Genomic DNA, 14,187 nt, shown 5'->3' with positions numbered 1-14,187 from the left:
ATCAGTACAAAGGAGGGATTTCATACAGCAAAGTAATCTGAAACTGGATTATAGTAGTCGGCAATTAAAGCCCTCTTCGACCTCTACCCCATCGTTGACAACTCCCTTGAAGTTTGCACTTCTCCTCTGCTATTCTACTCCACATAGCAGCAGGATTTCCCACACCACTATGGGATACTGGATTCAATTCGATGTTATAGTTCCCGATGGAATTGTCAGTCTTTCCTGCCCTGCTCCCGTATAGTAGCACATAGAGATCATTGACGCAGAATAACCTCAAGTTCTTTTTGCGATAGCAGACTTGCCTCTACTAATGCTTAGAGAGGCATAAACTCGTTGCCATCGTTACCTGGATATAAAAACTGCTACACCTCTTCAATTTTCTTCGCACCAAAGCAAATAGAAAGAATGCGATGAACTGCCAGACTAAGATAATGAGACAGAGAACTTCGGATTCTTCTCAACTTATCTCAGTTCGACTCAGCCTACTTGCTTCTGCAAATCTACAGTCGTTTTGCCAAGATCTATTACTCGACGAGAGAAGACGGAGGTCACCATCCTAAACAAGATAATAATAATAATCGTTGGTGCAACAATTCAACTGGATCAGGGCCTTGAAGTCTGTTTATTCAAGACTGTAATGGTACACTACAGGATTACAGCACCCTATAGGACGCAATATGGTCAGCATTGCGCTCGTCCGAGATTATTACCCTGATTTACTCAGATACTCATTCACAGCTGAGTCGACTAGTATCCGACGTCACTGCCACCAGTGAGGTTTGAACCGTGTCCTTCCGTACGACAGCCACTCAGAACATGATCTAGTGAACGAGAATGGGCATCGAGCATCAACCACGCCTATATGCCATTTAATCGACTCCATTTTCTACTTCAAATCCTTCTGAGATTTTACCTTGATGCAACCAATGTCATATTGGGCTATCATATTTCGCACTAATTATAGCTATCAGTTTCTCCGGGATGCCCCTTCAGGGTATCCACACAATCCAGATACACTCCATGTTGACGGTCAAAAGCTTTCTCGATGAAGAGCAGATGGGGGTGTAATTTAAACTCTGCGCGAATTCAGAGCGGAAATAAACCGGCTTTCTATCGATCAGACTTTTCAAGTACGACAGTAGACCCCCCAATTGCTGTATTCAAGATGGTTCTTCCTTTACGGAACATTTACAAACATCCACTATTCCGACTCACGGAGATCTTGGATTCCCACAATTACCACCAAGGCATTTAGATGATGATCCTTTTCAGGGAAAATGAAAGCGTGCTTGTACATTTTGTTGAAACCCAATTCACAATGTCACCTTTAGGTACTACATTCAATTACCTAAGGACGCATCGTCCTCCTTTCGATCGTAAGTCTTCATTGAAGCGTACCACTGTGCTAATGATATGTTTCTCATCTTGAACCGGAATCCCGCAGTCAGTATTATTTCCGAAACTGTATACCAATTAGAGCATGACTTGCAGTTGCCATAAGGAATAATCCAGCATCAAATTCGCGCTCAGGCTCGGTTCAAAGTTTCTATCACGATTTCAATCCTATACCAATCCCAGCTTTTAGGGTTGATCAAGCAGGCGCTTCCTATGTTTTGTGCAATACACGCTTTTGCCTTAGACACTTCTATCCTGAACGGCGCAAACTTAGCAAAATTAAGCTCTCTCTAACTGATGTCACCTTTCTCCGATAATCCAAAAAGAATTTTAGGTCCAAAAAAAAGAGCTCCAGACGTTTATATAATTTATCGTTTTTAGGCCTTATGTTGGGTGTCATTTGTAGTGAACACGAATGCTGCAAATCATCAAACAAACATCCTGGGTTGATTGTTGCCAGTTTGGAAAAATGGGGACTTTTGACGTGTATTGCTTCTAAATCCGTGTATCTAAAAATAATCCAGGTCTATCGCAACATACATCTAAATATATTACATGTACATATGGCACAGTGCTAGCTAATATGAAACTGTGGGTAAGATCGACATTTCCGTCTTTCAAACTTAATTTTGCAATAGATTACGCCCTCACCATCATCATCATTAACGGCGCAACAACCGGTATCCGGTCTAGGCCTGCCTTAATTAGGAACCCCAGACATCCCGGTTTTGCGCCCAGACATCCCGGTTGTGCCCTCAGCGGGTTGCAAATTGAATAAGATCGGGTGTTGAAACCCAAATATCTGGATGTGCTCCTTAGGCGTCAGCATAGCAGAGCAGAAAACTGCGTGCCCTAACCAGCCCTGTAGCCTGAATGCTTTTTTTAGTACCTTCCCACTAAAATGCGTATAGATATATGGAAATACTGTTTCGATAGTTACTACTACACTATTTGCCAGCAGCTGGCTTTAAATGCAAATTTAGTCAACATTCTGCAGCGGAAACTACATGGTCCTCATTCAGCATAAAATGGCAGGGAAACTTGCATCCATTTAGTCAGATTTAAATTAGACAGATGCGGATGCGAGCAGCATTGGTCACAGATGATGCGCAGTAGCATTATCCATGGGAACAAAGAAATCATACTGGAACCCTCCTAGTCAAACCTATAATCATAATAAAAAGTTTTCGTCCATTTTCGCGCCTTTATGAACTGAAAACGATTATTATGTTGCATCAGTGAAACTCACTCAGCACACAATGCACATGGGAACAGTTTTTCTGCATATCAAATCACCTTCTGTTAACCTACTTGCATAAAACAATATCTGTAGACCCACTTTGCAAAAGAGGGCAGTCAGTTGCATTAAAGCTTAATTAAATCGCAAATAACTGTTTTCCAATGTATCTTACAGGCTTCCAAGACACAATGTAACAGCGGAGGCCCTAGATATCTCGCTGCGTGATGCTTCTATTATCAAGTCACCAGATATAACAGGTTTCTTCCGTTGCAACTTAGCCACTAGCGAGGAAGATGCGCAATTTCAGATATCATATGAATGCGTAGATAGATATTCAAGTATCTGATGCTCGATACTGTTTGCGTATTTCATTAGATGCATTTACCTATTCCATGTTCTATCTGAGTGTAGATCTCTCAGGCTAGAAGGAAATGTTAGAAAATCACCTGTCTCGCTGCTTCTTGTTTCTTATGCTGTTATCTATTCGCTTATGCATCTGTGTCTGGTGACTGGCTAACGTTTGATTATCTAACTACAGGAAGCGTGTACAAAAGGTTTTCTGACAAATTTAAATTCCCCAACTATCCCGGAATATACCGGAAGCTTAAAAATATCTTTCTTGATATTATTATAAGAATATTTTGGTCAATCTAAAGAGGGCTTTGAGTCTATATAACACAATTTTTAGATAAAACGAAATATATGCTGTGTAACATTGCTTATACCGAAACGACATCAGAAAACATTGATAACGAATCACCGCTACAATCGGGCAATTCCTGTATGAATTAACAGAAGTACATAATTTCTTCATTATATCCTTGGAATTGCGTCAGTGGATATCACAAAACATACATGGCTTCCTTATAACCTTTTTAAAAAATAGCTCTTAAGAAGAACGAGCCTAGCTACTAGACTGTCCCTCACTCTCTCTATTACAGATCCTAAGAAAAGATTTTGGTTGGAGCTGTCTATTTGCGCCTCAGTGGAAAGGGACGGTGGATATACTTACTACTCCCGGAGTATTCTTAACGGATAGGCAGAATACCGTCATGGGAAACCGATTTATCAGCAGGGTTGGACGGGCGGAATTTTATATTTGGAAGTGATAACATTCGACTTCTGACTGTAAGACCCCAGTGTCCAGTGGAAAAGCTATCCAGCTGATCGCGTGTTTGCCTGAGAATGCTGATGAATATTCGGCCACCATAAAAAATATTCATTTCTCAGGCGCTACTCAGGTGGTCGGTCATTTGCCAAAAAGGCGTCACAAGATCTAGCTGCCTAAGGCATTACGAAAGCGGATTGATAAACGTACGGAATTGAAGGCTCTATTGATCCCAGCGAGTGGTGCCGAGTGTGATGTACTCGGGCTCTCATACAGGACGAAATCACGGGAAGCTCAGGGTAATGTGCGCCATGATAAAATACGCATTGGTCAGGGAAGCAGAGGCTACTATCCACAGCAATAACGTCAGAACCGGACGATGGACTATTAGATCCTTCTTCAAGCATCTCGAACATCTCGACTATGTTGGCGTCATTTGCTTACCCTTTCGTCAAGTCATGGATCTTTATGGATAACTGAAAATAGTGACTCTGCAGAAACAGCAAAAAATGCAAGGAATATTTTTATAAGGATTAGACATTGAAGTCATTGATAGTTCAGGTGATTTGACTCCTGTTTGAAAGGGCGTTAAATGACTGAGAATCGTAGTGAAATGCTCCGCTCATCTTTTCAACGGCTGGTCACAGTGGATGCCGAATCTACCGTTCAAGTTCCTTCGTGATTCGGAATACTTTTCTGCCTCCTTACCCAGCTCAATAATAACATACCATATGCTACGTGTCTCTCTGCGCAAGCGATGGAAAAACTGTTGGAATATGGACAACAGTTGCACCATCTGTTCATCGACTTTAAAGCCGCCTATGATAGCATAGCCAAGATAAAACTGTACACGGCCATGAGAGAATTCGATATCCCGACGAAATTAATAAAACTGACTAGGCTGACCCTGACCAATGTGCGAGGCCAGATAAAAGCAGCAGGATCACTCTCAAGACCATTCGACATCAACAACGGTCTACGAAAAGGGGATGCCCTATCATGGGTCCTCTTTAACCTGGCCCTCGAGAAAGTGATCCGTGATGCTGGGGTAAATGCAAGAGGTACGATCCTCTTTAAGTCCACCCAACTACTGGCTTATACTGACGATATCGACATCATGGGAAGAACCACCCGAGACGTACAAACTGCCTTCCTCCAGATCGAGCAGGCGGTAATCGGCGCGAGATCCTGGGCTGCACATCAATGAAGGCAAGATAAAAGATATGGTGACAACGTCAGCACCGAAGACGAATCAATCAACAACATTAAACCGCACTGATCAAACACAAACACGAAGAAGAATAAGGATAGGAGATTACAACTTTGAGACCGTTGACAATTTCTCTTATCTTGAGTCGAAAATCACAACCGATAATAGCTACGATGAGGAAATCCGCGCACGGTTGCTGTCAGCTAATAGAGCCTATTTCAGCTTACAAAAACTGTTCCGCTCGAAACGTCTCATCAGAGGATTAAAGCTCTTATTGTGCAAGACAATGATCTTGCCAGTCCTCATGTATTCCTCGGAAACTTGGGTTCTTAGCAAGAAAAATTGCGAACTCTTGGCCGCGTTCGAGAGAAGAATTATCCGGAGAATTTTTGGCCCCCTACATGAGGATGGACGATTCCGTAGCCTACACAATGGCGAAACCTATGAGCGATACCATGACTGTCCGGTTGTGGATAAAATTCGGCTCAATAGGTTACGGTGGGCGGGTCACTTAATCCGTATGGATGAGGATGATACCGCCCGGAAAGTCTATAAGGGTAATATGTATGGTTGAAATAGAAGACGAGGCAGCCCTGCCTAAGATGGAGCGATGGCGTAGGTCAGGACGCCAGACAGCTTTTAGGGATATCGAATTGGTGGACCTCGGCGCAAAACCGGGGTGTCTGGAGTTCCTTATTAAGGCAGGCCTTGACCGGATACCGGTTGTTGCGCCGTTGATGATGATGAAGGCGCCACTTGGGCGTTTAGATCATCCATCATAAGCGCAATACCATTTTTAGAAAACCTCAAATGAATGCAGAGGTTCGCAGTCAAAAAATCAATCCGCCTTCTTGGTATGCTAGTTTATGAAGTAGATTCGAGATTAGCAGTTGGTTAACCCACAATTTTAAATCGTTTGGATTGAACTCGTTAAAAAGACTCTAATCCGCTGAAGATTTCCTGATCTTACAACATGAAACGTGTTACTCTTATAGTTATCGGTGCAGGGAGAATTTAGCTTCCGAAGAAAAATGTCAGAAAACTGAAACTGAAAAGCTTGAAACAATAGGTTCGTATGCTAGTGGGGTATGCAATTACCTGCACGTTTGTTGCTCATTGACACGCTTTGACTAGAATGTGGTACTCAGTCTCGCTCATCGGTACGCATAGCGCTTCCTAATTGGCGGTTTTAGGATTAATTGGTCTGCTGATACCCTTTGTCCCACTCAGTAGTGCCCATATCCATATCTCTTGGTTATAGGCCAGATCTGGGTAAACGGAGAGGCTAGCAAATCACCATCTATCATATTAAGCCATTGTTGCTTCGGGCGGCTTTTAGGTTCCCCATCGACTTCGATGCGCAAACCAAAGCTAACTAGTGTATTTTCGTTAACACGAATTGTATGCCAATACCGTGAAGATACCTCTTTCGTAATTTTTCGTATCGAAGAACGATGAGGTGATCTGGGGAGTGAGAAACGGCTGTTCATATCGAGCTCTCCGACTCATTGATTAAAGAGATCGTGTATGGCTTCTCAGTAGTTGAGATTTATGTGAATAAAATCGATTTTTGATTTCTCTTAGTCAGCATGCATTTTCCGCTTCCTGTGTTCAGGCCTTTATCATTGAAATCTGAATCTTTGTACAGCATACATTCAGGATCTTTCTCGTAATTGTCGCCCCTTCTCAATGTGTGACCTATCCACTGCCACTTCCGTCTTCCCATCACATCGCATATGAGTTTGGGCGCCGACCAAGTCCCTCGTTTAAGTTAGTATCAGGCCAGCGTACTACGATTATACGACGTAGACAGGTATTGACGAAAGCTTGAAATTTTTGGGTAACAGTAGAGTTCACTTTCCATGTGCTACTCCTATAACGCAATGCAGAAAGAACACTAGCATAGAACAGTCCCAACTTGATCTTAGTGTTGAGTTAACTGCATTTCCAGATGTTAGAGGAAGCAGCGAAAACGGCGCTGTTAATGCGTTGGGCAACATCTAGTTCGGTGCCACCGTCGGCAGAAACCACAGTTCTTAGATATACAAATTGCCCATTGTCCGTTGCCCATACATGCAGATAAGGAGTAACCTATTGAGCCGGATTTTATCCACAGCCGGACGGTCATGGTATTGCTCATAGATTTCGTCGTTATTTAGGCTACGGAATCGTCCATCCTCATGTAGGGGGCCAAAAATACAGTATTCTTCCGTTCCGTTGCTAGCTTACATTCATCGTCAAACCAGCCGTTCCGACTCCTTTTGCGGCTGGGGCCAAGTATGTTTGTGGCCGTATCAATGATAACGTTCCTCAGGTGGTTGTGAAGATCATTTGTAGATGCTTCATTTCCAGGTCCTCTGTTGACTGCGGTTATTGCGGCATCCATTTCCCTCTTATAGGTGTCGTGGAGGGTTGTGTTGTAGATGGCTTCAGTGTTAACTCTCACCTGATTGTCAGAGGGAATTCTGGGTGGTGTTGTTATTCGAGCTCGGAACACCATGCCAACGAGATAGGGATCCGAGTCTATATTGGCCCCCCTATATGTTCTGACTTTCATCAAGGCTGAGGTGGCGGCGTTCAATCAACACGTGGTCAATTTGGTTGAAGTGGTCCCGTCTGGAGATGCCCATCTATGTTTGTGGACCGCTTTCCGCGCAAACCAGGTACTTCCAACAACCATTTCGTGTGACCCTGCTAATTGAATAGTCCGCAGTCCGTTATCATTTGTTTTTTCGTGCAAGCTATGGAAGCCAACGTATCGCCTGAATACGGGCTCCTTCCCTACTTGGCTGTTAAAATCCCCAAGTATGATTTTGATATCATATCTGGGACAGGATTCGAGGGTTCATTCTACTGCCTCTTAGAAGGTATTCTTCTCCGACTCTGCAGTCTCCTCTGTAGGGGCGTGAATGTTAATGAGGCTTATATTTCTAAACTTGCCTCGCAAGCGCAGAGTGCATAGCCGTTCGTTCATGTTTTCAAAGCCGATAACAGCAGGTTTCATTTTTTGGCTGACTAAGAAACCTACTCCGAGCACATGGTTTACTGGATTGCCACTATAATATATGGTGTAGCGGCTCTTCTTCAGGAAACTGGTCCCTGTCTAACGCATCTAACGCTGTTACATCAGCCTTATATTGGGACAGCGTATCGGCTAGTTGCTCATCAGCTTCATCTCTGTACAGGGAGTGCACGTTCCATGAGAAAATACGCAAATCGTTATTCCGTTGTCGTTCCCGGGTTCGTCGTTGTGTAATCTGTCCAGTCCGAGGCTCCTGTTGTGGCTTCGTACTAAGTTGTTTTCCATGTAGGGTTGTCAGCCCTACCCAACCCCCAACCTGGAGGACCAGTTGGTACAATTTGTCCCGTTTTTAGGCGCGGGAGACTCGCCTTCATGCTTCTCCGTCTGCAGCTTTTCGTTAAGAAAGAGCTCCCAGCGGCCACCACGTGGAGGTGGAGATAGGATTTGGTAGTAGAGCTGTTGGTTTTGGTTCAGCAGGCATTTGCCAGGTTTAATGCTCCATCGTGGGTACTAATCCACGTTTCGCCCTGTGACCTATACTACCCTTTGACTTGAACGCATTGGCCTTGGAGTGGGAACACCAGGCACCAAATTTTCATCGAAAACATTGACGAGCTGGACATTTTCCTGGCCAGCGTTGTATGCCCACCTTCCGAGGTAAAGGGTTAGGTACGATCGTTGACCTGACCCAGTACCTCGTTGGCGAGACGGATAGTCTGGCAAATGAGTGAACACTACACTCATAATGACCACCATCGTTCTCGACACTATAGTAGGAAGACATTGGCTATTAGTAAGTTTTACACGGTGGTGACGTTAGATATCAGGAATGCCTTTAAGCAGTCAACTAGGGTTAGATTAAGAGCACGCTAAAGTGTTTCACAAGTTTATGTTCTCATTCCAATTTTTCTCTTACAATTAGTTTTCTCATAATCATTTTGACACAGTGGAAAAGAGAAGATAGCGTAGTATGCAATCAGTCAGTTTGACGTCACAACCATAAATTATCATCCATAACAGCCAAATTGACTCCATCCTTTACCTAAATGCGTATTGCATAATGCAGTGAATCCAACGATGCAATCTATTCATATTTCTAATAACAACATTTGCATAGTTTGCATTCTTACGTTTCCATCACCATCCGGAAGCCGAACTACTTTTTCATGTTTATCTCGAAGAATATCTTTAGTTTCCAGTAAACAAATCTCGACCCACATTTTGCATAATGAGCTGTCATGCAGAAATGCATCTTTTCTCCACGCGGAATTGGAACTTTCTACTTTTTATGGGTGCGGCATCACACGGGATTGCAAAAAGTGCGAAGTGATATCGCGATAATATCTGCGTGTAGTATCGATTAGCGGACAGTGAGTATCTATGCTAATCGCGAAGGTGAATGTGATGAATTAATCTGGTTTTTTCGATTTATTGATGCTACTTTTTATAGGAAGAAGAAATGCAAGTATTACTTTCCTATGGAATATGCAAATTGGCTTGCTTTTTAGGCTGGTAAATTCCAAGCAAAATTAAAGGGACCATTTTGGGTGTTGAAAGAGAAATGATTTTTGAGACTTCTAACATACGAACTATTGCTATGAAAAAACCAGAGGATTTTCATTTAATAATTACATCATCTACGCTAAAACTCATAATCATTACAGAATTAAATCTTCCCCTAATTCATATAAAATTTCACTCTAACACTTATTCTATTGCCTTGTGATGAGATTCTTGCCCCCTTGTAGACTCGGACAACCAAATACGATCTATTTCTTCAATAAGTGATCCATATTTCTGTTGAAATTATTGTAGTGCTTCCACATTTATAAGACTTCCGGTATAATCCATTGCAGGTGAACACACAACTGTTGTCTTCGGCTTATCACTTCATTTACATATATGGGACCTTATACAACCCGCTCGTTTCTAGAGGTACTTTGGCCTCCTGAAGAACCCTCACCAATCCATCTGTAATATCTTTGATATATGGTAATTTCTGCCAATTGTTTGGGGCGTCACAAAAAGTCGGACTCTTCTTCCCCGACAATGCCTCGAACGACATATCCGTTGCCTTAAACACCCCATTCAATTTGTTGAGATATCTTATTTTAGAGAATTTTTTCGGCTCGATGCAGTGAAATTTTAAAAGCGTCCTGCTTTTCATTCGCCTTGTCCGGTAACAAGCTGATTATCGAAAGGACCCATTAGCTCTTCCAATATACTCCTTCTAATTTCCAAATTCCCATTCTGACATTACCTTATATTAAAAACTTAATTTTATCTTGTTTCGAAACCACTGCTACTTTGTATCTTTCCCCAAAAAGTTCAAATCCCATTTCCATTTTAACATAGCAATTTCCTAATTGTGCTTCATTGCGCTGTCCCCAAGAAGTGAACAGGAAGCGCTAAATTTGCTAATATAGTGAAATGATCACCGACTTTTTGCTTTCGCATGGATTTGCTTCTCCTATATATTATTATTTGCAATCCCAACGTTTGTTTCTGACTGGAGAGAAGGGGAATTTGTTTTTGTAATGAGATGATTCAAGTCTTACCGATTATGATCTCGTCAGGGTTAATCAAAACAACATCAGCGGGACCTGGACCGGAATCGGTTGTTGCACCGTTGATGATGATGATAATTTGGGATCATTGTAACTTGTCAGCTATGCCTGAACAGCCTGCAGTTGATCGGCGGCCGGAATATGAGTGGGGTGCGACTGGCCTGTCGGTTTGAACTGTTCAGGCTATAATAGGTCAAAGTTGTAACTTCTACGTAAATTTCTTGAATTTAATGACTTTGAATGTCTATGTCATACTAAAATGAATAGTTTAACAAACGAAATGCATAAACCTTACGATCCACATACAAAGGACACAAATGGCCACTTAAATATGGTTATATAAGAAACACACAAAACCTTCCATACCTGAAACGCTTAACTTCAAGTTTCCCGACTTGTTTTTTATATATTTTTCTTTCTTTACTCTATTTACAGTTATTCTTAGTACCTTTTTTTGGAATTATTATTTTATGTAGGGTTTTTCTCCGTATTCCGCGTTTGATCCTTACGCTTTAAAAATGAATTATAAATGTAGTCAATTTTATTTGATTTGGGGACTTTCTCTTTCCCTCCTATGCTCTAAAGCCGCAAAGCTCACACTAAGGGACATCGTACGATGAAATGACCGGTGGATGTTCAGGCAGAGAAGGAACACAAAGGCCGCGCCTCACGCTTTCGTAGAAGAAGAATAAAGTGAGGATGCTATCCGACGTGGATCTTCTCTCTCGATCGCGGTATTTGTTTCGATTTCTAGGTTTAACTCGTTGATCTTTCGTTAGGTTCGCGGGATATAACCTGTTTGCTTTATGTTTAGATTCCGGTGCAGACCTACACATCAGTTAAGGACACAGGATTTTTTTTGTGAAATGACCCCAAATTCCCCTGGCTGGCATAGAGGCCAGCAATCGTGTGCCGATGGAGTTTCAATATTTGCGGCCCCGCCACTAAGGATGGTCCCTGACCATCGACTATTGACATATGTCTTTACACATCGTCCAAAAACTTTTCTAAATCTTGAAGTATTCTCTAGATCCAACTTGACGTCCTTCGACCCACTTATAAGCTCGATACATTTTTAAGGTTTTGTGTAAAACAAAACCTTTTTAAAATCGGTTTACTGTCTGTGTGTCACAGACATTTTGCTCGGAAACGGATATAGCGATTGACACCAAATCTCGAGGAAAGGTGGAAACTGTGAACGATCACGCATACATTGAGTTACTTCATTCTACGTTACTACATTCTACGCTACATGCAAAAGGGGGGTGTACATTTTTTCATGAAGTGCAGTTATATGTGGTATTAAATGAAAGGTATCGGTTAGTACTTTCCGAAGGCGGTATGAGTTTTGACACGTTTTGACAGGAGTACCGAGGGTCCAAAGTGATCATTTCTTTCACGATCCATTCTCAGAAACTTCCCAACCGCAAAATCTCATATATACTCGTATATACCATAGTGCAAAGCTTTCTTTGTTTTAATACAGGTATGTAACTATTAAATAAAAGGCCTTGATTAATGTCTTCTGGAACCCACGCTAATTTACAAGTATTACGAACTTCGTTAGGATAGCGAATTTTCAGACGGCTGTGTTTAGTTTTACCCCTGACTTTGATATTATCGACACCGTTGAAGTCAATGATAAAATGTAATGTTGGAAATGGTGGATAATATTCCAAAAGCTTTTCCATTGATGGCCGCAGAGAAAAAATCTTTTTTGTCGCTCATTTGCCCGGAGTTAAGCCTCTTCCATATGGACCGATGATGTGGGCATCCGTGAATATCGGGCTCCTTATCATAGGTATTCGGCGTTTCGACGTTGGCACAAGCCAATCTCAATCACAGTGGGGCGGTTCAGGATCTGCTCTTATAGACCATTCGAAAGTGGAATGCAGACTTGGCAGTAATTTGCTTACCTTATTGGAATTATGGTCGAATTACTTGCGTGTAGGATACATCGGAGTGTGGAAGAAAAGCGATATAGGAAGCGTGTGCCTGGAGTAGAAAATCATAGTGACGCACACCAGGTGCCAAACCGAATTCAAAACCTTTATGAATAGATGTGTGTCCACCTTAGGAGTTAGGCTCCATCATTAACTTGACATATCTGAGTATCAAGACGTTGATGCATTCATCTGAGAGTATCAGCATCTCAGAGCCCATCCGTGTACGGAGAGAATAAAGACTAAAATAAATGCACTAAATGAATACACGGCTCGCATTCTGGCGTAGAATGGATGAATCTGCCTCGTGATATCGGAGGCAGGGGCGTGGTTAAGGTTCAGGTACAAAATCACATCACTGTCGGCTGGATATGCGCTAATTTTATCCAGCAAAGAGCAAGCGGGTCCTCTGCAATTGGCTGTTTGTAAGTCGGAAATAGATCTTCATTCTTCGAAAAGATGCTTACTGGAGTTCTCTTTGTTGAGTTGCAGGGATTAATGTGTGCGATCCAGGACGGTATGGTCACCATCCGTGTTTATGGAAAGCTGATAATGAAAAAGTAGGTGGAGAAAGATCAGTGTAGATTATGTAGTTCGTCATTACTAACGCTGGACCTTCCCATTGCTGGCAGGCCTAGATAACCTGGGGAGAGTCTGGTGAAACCACACAAAAGTACACCATCCTGCAAAAGTTGTCGATGTTGCAGGGGGTGCTCTGCGGATTATTTAAATATTAGGTAGGATCGTAAGAGCTTAAATACTCAGCACTTGACTCACACACTTCCGACTTCCAGTCAGAATATAAATCTTTCTGCCTCCAAGGAGATTTGAATTACAACCTTCCACGGTGATAAAAAATTTGTCTTTTTCCAAAGAAGCTGCAGGTCAAACAACGGTAACAGTAGCTCTAACGATCGAGAAGACGTCCGGTCGCTAGAGTTACCATTAAATAAATATGGGAGACCTGCGAACATACTAAAGTAAATGAAAGTTGGATAAAAATCTGTTGTCCGGATAGCTGGGTAATTAGAGCACAAGGCTGTCACACAGAAGGTCGCGATTCAAATCTCACTGGTGGCACTCGAGTTTGTATTGCGATTTGACGTCGGATACCAGTCAGTCGACTCAGCTGAATGATTACCTAAGCCAAATCAGGGTAATAATTTCGGACGAACGCAATGCTGACCACATTGTCTCCGATAGGGTCCTGTAATCCTGTAGTGTACCGTTACGGTCTTGAATGAAGTGCTCTAACACCTTCAAGGCCTTGATCCAATTGGATTGTTACGCCTTCTTCATATCGCCCTGTTATACATCGGCAGCACACGAAGTGCGCCTCAACTAGTCTGCTGGGCTTAGCCCTAGAGGAAGACATCGGCGTCTGATTGATATAGGAGCTCTGGATCGGAGGAGGCTGAACTATCAAAGGGCTCGAAAGTAAATATTATAATTTATTTCACAGCACAAAATACACTGATGGAGACAGGCCTAGATAATTTATGCCCATCATGAATAGCCTGCACGTTTCTCTGTCTCCGGATCAGAACTTCGTCGTGGTCGGCTACATGGCTCACGGCCGGTCAGCTCCACCTGAAAAACTGCAACATTTGACATCCACCTTCACAGTGAAGAAGGACAATCTGTTGACAGACTGTAACACGAAGGAGGACATAGGGTTTGGAGTAGCTCGGGAATAATT

This window comes from Hermetia illucens, chromosome 4 (assembly GCF_905115235.1).
Source record: "Hermetia illucens chromosome 4, iHerIll2.2.curated.20191125, whole genome shotgun sequence".
NCBI lineage: Eukaryota > Metazoa > Arthropoda > Insecta > Diptera > Stratiomyidae > Hermetia > Hermetia illucens.
Note: the sequence above shows the minus strand (reverse complement) of the source record.